Source organism: Schistocerca nitens, chromosome 6 (assembly GCF_023898315.1).
Source record: "Schistocerca nitens isolate TAMUIC-IGC-003100 chromosome 6, iqSchNite1.1, whole genome shotgun sequence".
Taxonomy (NCBI): domain Eukaryota; kingdom Metazoa; phylum Arthropoda; class Insecta; order Orthoptera; family Acrididae; genus Schistocerca; species Schistocerca nitens.
Window position 1 is genome coordinate 465,315,141 of NC_064619.1, and position 12,463 is coordinate 465,327,603.

Below are 12,463 nucleotides of genomic sequence, written 5' to 3' on the forward strand. Positions count from 1 at the left end.
TAAAATAATAATAAAATATAATAATAACAATTTGTAATAATAATAATAATAATAATTTGTTAGTTTGTTTTGGATAAGTAATTGAGGGATTAAAATTTACGCCGTGAATTTATCGAGCTTCGCACGTCCGAAGATGTACGGAACGTAGCCAGGGCTCATTATGTATTTTTTTGTAGACAGAGTCTGATATCTGACCTCAGCATCAATCATGAAAATGGAGTGACTAAAACTACTAAAACAAAGAAAAACATACGATTAAATAAAACATATATTCATTTTAACATATACATTACGATATAATTGACACTTACGTAAAATTCTAGTTAAATAATGGCAGATCATTCACAAATGAGAGCGACTTATTAATTCTGCGCCTCTATTCTGCAAATAAATATCAATATGGCTAACTGTGGAGCCGCACAAAATATTAAGTCCTTCTAGGACAACGAATAACATGAGAGTGTTGATGCCTACTGGCTGTGACAAGAGAGCGGTGTTAATTGCTTTATTTTGCATTCTCTTGTCTTAAAAAATCGATACATATTATCTAAGTTAACTAAATTAAATATTGTCTGTGCTCGAGTGCAAATGGTTCCTTAAACTGCCCCCCAAATTGCGAGAGCAAAGGTGTACCACCTGCAGCTGAGCAATTTGTTGACGTATTATCTTTATTTGTCATGTCATGAATCATAAGTTATTACGTATCTTGTTTCACAGATTCAACATACTTAAGATATGATAAAATGTCATTCATCCACACAAATACATAAATAATATTTACATACAAGATCAATGAAAGTAAAAAGAAAAAAACAAAAATATTTGATTCCGAGCAGTATTGAACCCGGGCTCTCTAGTATCACAGTCCACTACACTGGCTCAGTGCTATCACTGCTAATCCAAAACTAGTTGTCGATGTTATATAACACTTGTACAGAGACTGTAACAAATTTCACAGTTCGTATTCACTTGTGCTGTTACTTTGTAAAAAATTGTAGGGCATATACTCCATTGTTCTCTTTCACTTCAAAATGTTATTACACATGTTCATTCAATAAATAAAATTAATTATTGGTTTTGTGCATATTCAGAGATATGTGAACACATTCTCTTTAGAATGTCACTTGTCGCTAAAGGTTTATACTTTGCTAAAGTCTTTGCACTTTACAATAAATGTCACACGTTTTGTTTACGTTGAGACGAAAGTTCTTGAAGAAATAAGTTGGAGATCAAGAATCTCGCAATGAAGCGTGCTTTGGAAGACGTAGTCAAAATGTGGTTTCGTCTTGGTAGGAATACATGATGTCAGTGGTTCCGTACTGACCAGTCCGTGTTACATCTACTCAATAACCTCCATATTTCGTCTTCCAAAAAGCGTATGTCGTCTCCTGGATATTGTGTCGTCGTTTCGTCGAAAAGTGTGCCGTGGTTTTGCGACTCACGTCACCTATAGTGTCCCATCATGAGTGCTGTGAACCTTTTTTTTTTTTTTTAAATTTGCACACAACTTTTTCATACATTGTTCGTTGCAAAACAAAATGTTCGTTCACAACAGAGAGAACAAAACATAACAAATATCACTTCACACTGAGTACAGTTTTCTGTTACATATTTACATAGATATAAAAATTTTCTGTGAAACATGTACTTATACATTTACATTACATTGTTTGGTAATACATATACATATTTTACATTTTTCAATTGCATTAAACTAGATATTTACAAATACATATGGGTCAGACATAAAAAATTATCTTATAGGTTCAGTGTATTGTGATACATTCAGAAAATCCATTTTCTTTTATAGGTCTCTTCCCCTTTTTAATAAAGTTTTCCTTTTAAGTATATTTTCCTTTACATCAGTACTACACAATAAGTGTTCTTCCTCATTAAATGTTTCCTGCAACATAAACTTTAACAATAGGTTAGAAAACATCCTTGAGATGATCTGTCCTGAAAAGTCATGATTACAATAAGACACGACACGTCACATCCACAATCAATTCCAAAATAGCACATGCACAAAGTATCATTTACAAATAAAATAAAGTATATAGCCTTGCTCAATTAATCTCATTTGTCATTTCCTGTAGAGTGTTTTTGTGCATGTTGTGTCCATGTGGATTGTGGTGTGAGTGTGAATAGAAAATCAAGTGTCTGTCATGCCAATTTATATATCAGGTTCAGGGCAGCAATTGTCTCCGGTTATTTAGTCTGTCAGCTTGTCTGCAGGGTATTAATAAATATAATGAGTAGCTATGCTTTGCATGAAAATCATTAGTTCTTCTTGTGTCTTATCTTCTTGCTGCTGCTGCTGTTGTAAAATGTAGATAATTAAGATTATAGCTTATATCTTCTTCTTCCAGCTTGAAGTACCAGATGTGACTTACCTTGTTTTTGTATCAGCATACTCTGCTAAGGGCTAAAAGTTTTCAAATCTTTGTGAGGGTACAAACCTAAAATTCTCTTATTCTTGGGGTTTTGTAGAAGATATGCTCCAGGATGTGGTATATCAATGATTGTGTAAGGTCCTTCATATAATGGACGCCACTTAACATTACGTTTTAGAGGTAATGACGATTTGTAGTGGGTCTTAAGTAAAACTTGCATGCCTATTGTAAAGTTTTGCCTTCTTTTCAGATTAGCACCATAGTTCTTATTTCTAATGTCAGCTTGTTCAGTAATTGCAATGAGTACTTCCCGTACCTTTTCCTCGTGTGAAGGTTTGGTGTCAGAAAATTTTGGTAGTGGGTTGCTCCATTCATTAGTTTCCTTTGTATCAAACATGATTTCTCTGGGAGTGTAGGGTGTGTTGTATATATTTAAATTGTTGTGTATTTCCTCAAAAAGTGCTAAGTAATGTATCCAGTTTGTGTGCTGTGTTGAGGTATAAGTTCTCATGAATCTATTTAATTCTCTAAAAATTCTCTCACAAGGGTTGGCTGATGCATGAAACTTTGAAATAAAGATGCTCTTAATGTTATTGTCCTTTAGAAATTTTCTCCAGGTGAATCCTGCATAATACTTGGCGTTATCTCATAGAATGGCTTTAGGTTTTGCACAGTATGGAATGTAATCATTTGTGAATCTTCTCAAACCGCAGGTCGCAGAGCTAGAGGTACATTGTATGACTTGTGGTAATAGATTTGGTGAGGCTTGACTTCAATTGTATACATATATGTGTTGATCCTACCTGGCTTACTAGTGAAAACATCCTTATTCTTAAGTAAAATATGTTTAAGCTGGGATCTCTCCTCTTCATTAATAGCATCACATTCTGATAACTTAGAATTAATTTGTGTAAGTACATCATTCACTACCTCACCGTGTGATACAGGTTGTTGTGTGGAATCTATGTCAGTCTCACGTATAATCTGTATCTTGTAGCCAGAACAGTGCTTGTTATGGTCTACTAGTCGAGTGTCCAAGTTCAAAACTATGTCTCTGCCTTCATACTTAAAATAATAAATGCCTTTGGAGAAGTCTATAGTACAGTCCTTCTCGCAAAGAAAATCAATACCCAGTATACAATTGGCAGCAAGGCTTTGGACAACTAGGAAAGGGCATTGTACGATTCCATTTCCAATATTAACAGTCACAAATACTTGCTTATTAACTCTACTTGACTTATTACCTAATGCAGTTAATATTAAACAGTTTTGAACTGGGAACTCTGGTATCTTAGAAGTTTTCTTCATCATAGTATAAAAATTGTAAGAATTCACACTGACAGCAGCTCCTGTATCAATAATTATGTTAGTAGGTATACCTCCTACAATGCCTGAGGTGGAAGACAGTACAAATCTTTTCTTTACATTGTGACATTGTGTGTTGTCATTTATCAGATCATCAGCTAAGTTTCCACTTTCATTATATCTTAAGAATAGTGTAGGCAACTCTTGTTGTGTAAATGTTAATTTTTTCTTGTTTCACAGTTTCACTAGCAAGTGTGTATTCAAACATAGTTTCTAAATTGAAGTTGCCCCCCAAATGTTCCTCAGTCACGACCTGGGGCTCAGTATGACTGGTTCTAGTTTACCTGGTTTGTCTGGTCATTGGCAAGTGTAGTTGTAGTTTCATTAGCTACCTCAATAATATTTACATTAGGATAGTGTCTTTGCCAATCGCCTGTCTGTTTTCGGTTGGCTGAAGTCACTTGTTGGTTTGTGTTGCTTGTTTGTGCAAAATTCCCTTGTGGCATCTGAATATGATTTTGTGGTGGCGGTGTTTGCCACTGTCTCACATAATACTGGTTGTCGTTCTGGTTAAAGTGCGGTGTAGGTGTTCCATTTCTTGTGTAATCTGTGTCGTTGTTTCCTTGCCAGTGTTTCTGTTTGGCTTTGTGTCCGTTGTTGTTTCCATTATTCCTTCTTGAATTAAAATTGTCGTTTCTTCGTTTTTTGTACGGGTTATCTCCCTGTGTATAGTTGCAGTTGTTGTTTGTGTGCAGCTGTGAGTTGTGGTGATTGTTTTGCATGTTTACTGTGTGTTGTGAATTTTGCTGCGTGTTTGGTAATGTAGCAATGTAGACATGTTGATTCCTACTGCGTGAGTTGTGTGTTGGTTCTTGTTCTTCATACAGTAAATCAACAGCATCTAACTTTTTTCTAAAAAATATTCAGGATCGCCATCCGGTAAGTACAGTAATTTCTCTTTAATATTAAAAGGAAGTCTTGCTTTCAGTGATCGGATCACATCTTTTGGTTTCACTGGTTCATTAAGGAAATGTGTCATGTTTAGGTACTTCTCGAAATATCTGCGCAGGTTGCCGTTTTTAGGATTGAAGTGTTCGGGTTCAGTGACTTGTTTGCGGATACGTTCCTGCACAGTGGGTGACCAAAACTTATTCAAGAAGGCGCGTTCAAACTGCTCGTATGTTACACATCTGTCGCTTTCATGGTAAGCCCAGACAGCAGCGTCCCCTTGAATGTAATCCACAACGTACGCAATGCGTTTGTGGTCGCTCCACGAACGTGGGAATGCGTTCCTAAAAGCTTTTAAGAAGATGACAGGGTGTACAGTGTTTTTGCCTGGTATAAAAGGTTGGAATTTACGGTGCTTGAATAGACTTTCTTCTTCTTTGTTACGTGTTCGTCTGTTTCTTTCCGTGTAATCATTGAATTCTTCCCTGTGTGTACATGGTTCTTCATCAGAATGATAATTGTATTGTATTTCGTGTGATGGGTATCTGTTGCTATGCGTGTCAGTGTATTGTGTATTTGAGTGTTGAAATTCGTGTGTGTACATGTGTTCATTCCCGAATCGAGATTTTCTTCTGTGTGTGTAAAAATGTGTAGTGGGTGTACTATTTTGTTGTACCTGGCATTGAGTTGTCTTTGTTTGCATATCGTCATCGATGACTTGTCTATTGTTGTTCATGTATTCCACTACAGAATCGTGCACAATATGTGGCAATTTGTTTTGTATACATTCTTCAAAAATTTCGTCTTTGTGTGCCGTCCATTCTTTAAATTGTGAATTAATGCGAGACAGATGGGGTTCAGCCTCTATCTGTATTGTTGTGTGAATCTGTTTGTGAATGTCAGCTACGTCTGTTTCTATTGTATTCACCTTTAAATTAATTTCGTCACATGCGTGCGTGTTTGATTCTAATTTGCAATTAATAGTTTCACAGGTTTTTGTCAAGTCATGGATGTGGTTGGCATTGTCGCTTTGTCGTAACTCTAAATTTTCGAATTTTTCCGTAAGATCGTCGACCTGTTTGGAAAGACGTGTATTAATTTCATCTACCTTTTGAGTTAGTGTGGCGAAGTCTGATTTTATGTCATTCCTGAAGGCTGCATTATCTTGCTTAATATCGGATATGCCTTCCAAAATTGAATTCAGTATAGCGGCAAAATTTTGATTGCAAAATGAGCTTTCCCCCGCCGCGTCATTAGACGTGACGTGGTCTCTCAGGTTTGGTTCGGAGTTGCTCCTTTCGGCGTTTATGTGTGTCTGTAGCGGATTATTATTTTGATGCGTTTGCGTGTCTGTATTAATTTCTGTGTCTGAATGTGTCCGTGTATCCATGTTTGCATTACTTGATTGTTGTTCCATTGTGTACTGGTGTCGAGTTTTTACCATATCGTGAATAAATTGTGTCCAAGAAAGAAAAAAAAATCGTTTAAACGCGTAGTGTGAAAATGTACTGCCTATGTGTGTGTTTAAATGACTGAGAATGATTGAAAGATGACTTTAAAGATCGAAAGAAGCATACGTGTTAATGGTGACTAGCCATGTTGCTTGAATCTTGTACAATGTCGGCCATATTGTGCAATGTAACTTGCGTATTGTTGGATCGGAATGTAATCGTCTGAATGAGATTTCGCGGAATTTGGAAAAAATTACTGAATGAAAACTGAATATTGAATTTAATGCTGAGAAAAATAACTTTGAATGAAAAATGTGCTTGGAATCAATTGTGGATGCGCGAGTGCTGCGTCTTACCGTACATGTCTTGATGCGAAGATTGCATTTCCAGTCCAAATGGTCTCCAGATTTTACTCGTTTTCTTCAATATTCTCATCACATAGGTTGTTGCCGGTCAGGATGTACATGAAAAAGAACAATTAGTTGTAGTACAGATACAATAATGAGTCCTGGCACATAGTCGCCAGTGTAACAAATAAAAAAATATAAAATAAAATAATAATAAAATATAATAATAACAATTTGTAATAATAATAATAATAATAATTTGTTAGTTTGTTTTGGATAAGTAATTGAGGGATTAAAATTTACGCCGTGAATTTATCGAGCTTCGCACGTCCGAAGATGTACGGAACGTAGCCAGGGCTCATTATGTATTTTTTTGTAGACAGAGTCTGATATCTGACCTCAGCATCAATCATGAAAATGGAGTGACTAAAACTACTAAAACAAAGAAAAACATACGATTAAATAAAACATATATTCATTTTAACATATACATTACGATATAATTGACACTTACGTAAAATTCTAGTTAAATAATGGCAGATCATTCACAAATGAGAGCGACTTATTAATTCTGCGCCTCTATTCTGCAAATAAATATCAATATGGCTAACTGTGGAGCCGCACAAAATATTAAGTCCTTCTAGGACAACGAATAACATGAGAGTGTTGATGCCTACTGGCTGTGACAAGAGAGCGGTGTTAATTGCTTTATTTTGCATTCTCTTGTCTTAAAAAATCGATACATATTATCTAAGTTAACTAAATTAAATATTGTCTGTGCTCGAGTGCAAATGGTTCCTTAAACAGCCTACACGCCCAATGACTCACCACGCTTTTGTTCACTGGCAGGTCTCCATAGACATCTGTAAGCAATGCCCTGACATTCCAATAAAAGAAACCCACTGACAGTTTACTGCTTGAAATGCACCTACGTTATGCCCACTGTTTTGATGGCTGCTTATACCTCTGCGACCTATAGGAAATACACTAAACTATAGGGGAGGGAGTGGTGATATTCCACAATGTACCACAATAAATTCTACATTTTTTCAAAGGAAACCGGCTGTAAAAAATGTGTTGCATTGCTTACTGAACGCCCCTCGTTGATATTACAAGTTGTTTGTTTCGAGGCTGGTTAGTACCGCCAAATATACGTGGCCAGAGCGAGCCATTAATGTCTATTTCCCCCTGGGCAGCAGGTCAGGTGTTGAAGTGTGGACGCATGGACGCGAAACGAGTTATCTATATCACTGGCGATGTCCGTGCGGTAGTGCAGTTGCTGCAAGCAGAAAACATCAGGTTGTAAAGTTTGTTACGTGTTTGTGGAAAGACTGTGTGATGCAGAGAAAAAAAGAACTCACAAATTGATGTCTGGACATATTAAGGTATCACGTATAAAATTATCTGGACTTACAACTGTTACACCCTGTATATAAATGGTATAGTCGAAAATGACGGAAGTTCTACGAGGCTGTTTGCAGACGATGCTGGTTGTCTATGGAAAGGCTGCAACACCAGGAAACTTTAATTAATGCAGGAAGACCTGCCAAGGATTGAAGATTGGTGTACCTGACTATTATCACACAGAAATGTAATGCGTAATTCCAAATATCCATTATTTTTCTATTGCACCATTGGCGATAAATCACTGGTTACAAGAAGAAATGGAAAATACCTGATAATAGCGAGCAGATGACAAGCTGAGGTCTGTTGGAGCAACCTGAAGATAACGTTAGCTCATCAGTGAATGAAGTGGCTTTCAAAACATTATAGCCGAGCGGGATTAGCTGAGCGGTCAGGGGCGCTGCAGTCATGGACTGTGCGGCTGATCCCAGCGGAGGTTGGAGTCCTCCCTCGGGCATGGGTGTGTGTGTTTGTCCTTAGGATAATTTAGGTTAAGTAATGTGTTAACTTAGGGACTGATGACCTTAGCAGTAAAGTCCCATAAGATATTTAAAAAAAAATAATGATCATTTCCTGTGTGGCGCTCATCAATATTCGAAATGGCTCTAAGCACTACGGGACTTGACATCTGAGGTCGACAGTCCCCTAGACTTAGAATTACTTTAACCTAACTAACCTAAGGACATCACACACAGCCATGCCCGATGCAGGCTTCGAACCTGCGACCGCAGCAGCCGCGTGGTTTCGGACTGAAGCACCTAGAACCGCTCGACTACAGCGGCCGGCCAACAATATTCGATCACTACCAGTTGCTAGAAAAGAGAAAGAAGATGCAGTGAAGAGCAACGAGTTTTGTTGGCAAGCGCGAGATTTAACTGAAATACTTAGCAAACTGAAGTGGCAGACTCATAAAAGAGTCGTTGTGTGTCACAAAGAGGTTTTCTGTTGAAATTCTGAGAGCGTACATTCGAAGAATAGTCGTGCGCCACATATTTTTTCAGGCAGAAGCGTCACAAATATACGAAAAATTTACAGTAATTAGGTTTGCCGAAAGGCTTTCTTCCCATTCACTATTCGAGAATGGAACAAAGTACCATCCGCCACACACGATAAAGTAGCTTACAAAGTATAGTTGTTGCGGAACGTGGTTCGTTCACGTTTCTTTGAATTTCCCGCTTTACTCAAAGAGCAGACAAATGGTCAGATGACATGGGCTCAGGACGCCACTGGCACGTAGTTTTGTTTAATGAGTGTTACCTGGCGATGTCCAGAATTATCTTTCGTACTTCAACTGTAGTATAAAATATAAAAAATAGAGTGAATAATCAAGTGATAAAAGTCACATAGGTAAGAATAATTCTATTAACTCAGAATATTCTCGGTATTAGTTAGTTAATTTCAATGATACATAATTAAACACACGACACCGTACTACTTTTACAGATTCAGTTCGTCACAAAACAATTACAACAGTCCGAGAGTATAAAACACCTCAACAGTGTCCTTCACTACCAGTTCTCGCAATTACTTGGTTGAATAACACGCTTAAAATGACACCATATACCTAAATAACCGCATCAGAAGATGCGAACAGTTGGTGAACAAGAAATGAAGTACAGGTTTCTAAATACAAGGACGTGGTGCCTCCGAATTTTTAATGTGCTCTTGAAACTTTTTAAATAAAACATATCTTATTAACCTTCTTCTAGTTGGTGAACAAGAAATGAAGTACAGGTTTCTAAATACAAGGACGTGGTGCCTCCGAATTTTTAATGTGCTGTTGAAGCTTTTTAAATGAAACAAATGTTATTAACCTTCTTCTAGTTGGTGAACAAGAAATGAAGTACAGGTTTCTAAATACAAGGGCGTGGTGGCTCCGAATTTTTAATGTGCTGTTGAAGCTTTTTAAATGAAACAAATGTTATTAACATTCTACGTCTTTATTCTTCATTTATACATATTTGCAAGCCTTTGCCTGCGGTTAAAGGCGCTGCAGTCTGGAACCGCAAGACCGCTAGGTCGCAGGTTCGAATCCTGCCTCGGGCATGGATGTTTGTGATGTCCTTAGGTTAGTTAGGTTTAACTAGTTCTAAGTTCTAGGGGACTAATGACCTCAGCAGTTGAGTCCCATAGTGCTCAGAGCCATTTGAACCATTTGAACCAAGCCTTTGCCACTAGAGATCTCCAAACTGTAGCGAGTTAAATGGCGCTGTGTAACGGGATTACATCTGTGCTGAGAAATAGCCTGCTGCAATCGAACTTCGAATTCCAAGAGTTCGTCGAAACAAGAGCAGTCTCTCTTTCAGCATGGAAATGCCATACCAAACGCAACCGCTGTGACTTCTGCAACAATTTGACGCCTTGGGTTCCCTGTCATCGATCATCCTGCATACAGTCCCCACTTGGCCCCATCCCAGTTTCATCTGTTCCCGTAACTTAAAGAAAACCTTCGACATCCCCATTTTGTGTAGTGACGAAGCGGTGCAAGCAGAGGTGATGTGACTCGGTGAACAGAAAAAACATACTACAGTGACGCTATCAAAAAACTGATCTCTCTTTGGAAGAAATGTGTTCGTCGTGAGGGTGACTATTTGAGGAATAAATGTATAGACATGAAGAACAAAGATGTAAAATATTAATAACGTTTTATTTAAAAATAGATAAGAATATTCCAATGATAAATCCTCAATCACTGCTTTTCAGCACGCTCTCGTACGAATTAGAAATGCCTTCTATTACTTTTACCTCACTTTAATCTTCCAATAAATTCTATCCTATCTCACCACGCTTAATTACAAAACTACTAAGTGTCTATATCGATGATATACAGGTTGTAAGCATATAACATGTAACTAACGATAGCAGTCGAGATAGGCAGCCTGCTCTTTGCATTTCCAGTGGCAGACAGAGTGAAGACAAGACACTGAAATCTCGTACATAGAATTACATAAATGAGAAATGTAATTTAAGGAGTGAAATGCTATATGGGACCTATTAGCTGAAGTGCTGCAAGGATCAATCACTTGATGCAAATGTATTTACGGGAACAGAAAACAAAGAAATATGATACACATATAAGTCCGATGGGACAAAAATGGGTGTGCGAAGCGAGAAGCAACCAGAATCGTCTGGAAGTACTTGCGCGACGACAGACGCCGAGCCGAGTGGACGCGCCAGTAGCGATGGCAGCAGCAGCATTTGCCTGATACACAGTAATTTAGTTTAGTTTATTTATTCTTTTTTCACGTGCTTCTGCAATGCAGTTATCTATACCTGTGAATTTTACTGTGTGGACAAGTGGTTTCCAAATCAACCTAAGTTTCTGTTTTTGCGTAAATCTTGGTGCACATCCCTGTGTAAGGTGGCGTACTACTGTAACTTTCCCCCCGCAACCAGCTCCACGTCACGCCACTAAGTTCAAATGTCTCTTCGTGCTGGTACAGGGCAAATAGTTTCTATCATTGCTTTCTAGTTAGCATACGTATTTCGTGCAGTAGCTTTATCGGTAAGCAGAGTTTCTAGTAACAGGTAGCTGTAGAGACGTCCACTTCATTAGAGATTTTTTCTGTTTAAATGCTTGAAGTCTCATGGTGCAGAGAGAAATCTTGAGAGCAGTTTTTAGTGTTCTTTATTCTCCTCTTTATTATTTACATATATTCCACACTCACAAGGGAACATCCCCATCGCACTCCCCTCAGATTTAGTTATAAGTTGGAACAGTGGATAGGCCTTGAAAAACTGAACACAGATCAATCGAGAAAACAGGAAGAAGCTGTGTGGAACTACGAAAAAAATAAGCAAAATATACAAACTGAGTAGTCCTTGCGCAACATAGGCAACAACTAGGACATCGAGGGTTCAGGAGCACCGTGGTCCCGTGGTTAGCGTGAGCAGCTGCGGAACGAGAGGTCCTTGGTTCAAGTCGTCCCTCGAGTGAAAAATTTTCTGTCTTTGTTTTCTCAAAGTTATGATCTGTCCGTTCGTTCATTGACATCTCTGTTCACTGTAATAAGTTTAGTGTCTGTGTTTTGCGACCGTACCGCAAAACCGTGCGATTAGTAGAAGAAAGTACGTGCCTCTCCAATGGGAACCGAAAACATTTGATCGTAAGGTCATAGGTCAACCGATTCCTCCACAGGAAAATACGTCTGATATATTCCATACGATACTGGTGATTGCATGTGCGTCACATGACACTAATATGTTGTCGACCCACCTAACTTGTACACTTGGCGAATGGGTAAAAAGATTCTTCTACCTTGCCCGATTTAGGTTTTCTTGTGGATGTGATTATCACTCCCAAAAAAGTGATCGCATCGGACGGACAGACGGACTGATAAAAATTGTCTGAAAACAAAAAATTAAAATTTTCACTCGAGGGAAGACTTGAACAAAGGACCTCTCGTTCCGCAGCTGCTCACGCTAACCAGAGGACCACGGCACTGCTGACCGCAGATGACCCTTGTAGTTACATATCATGCACATGGACTACTCAGTTTGTATATTTTGCTATTTTTTCATAGTTCCACACAACTTCTGCCTGTTTTCTCGATTGATCTGTGTTCAGTTTTTCAAGGCCTATCCACTCTGTCAACTTATAACTAAATCTGAGGGG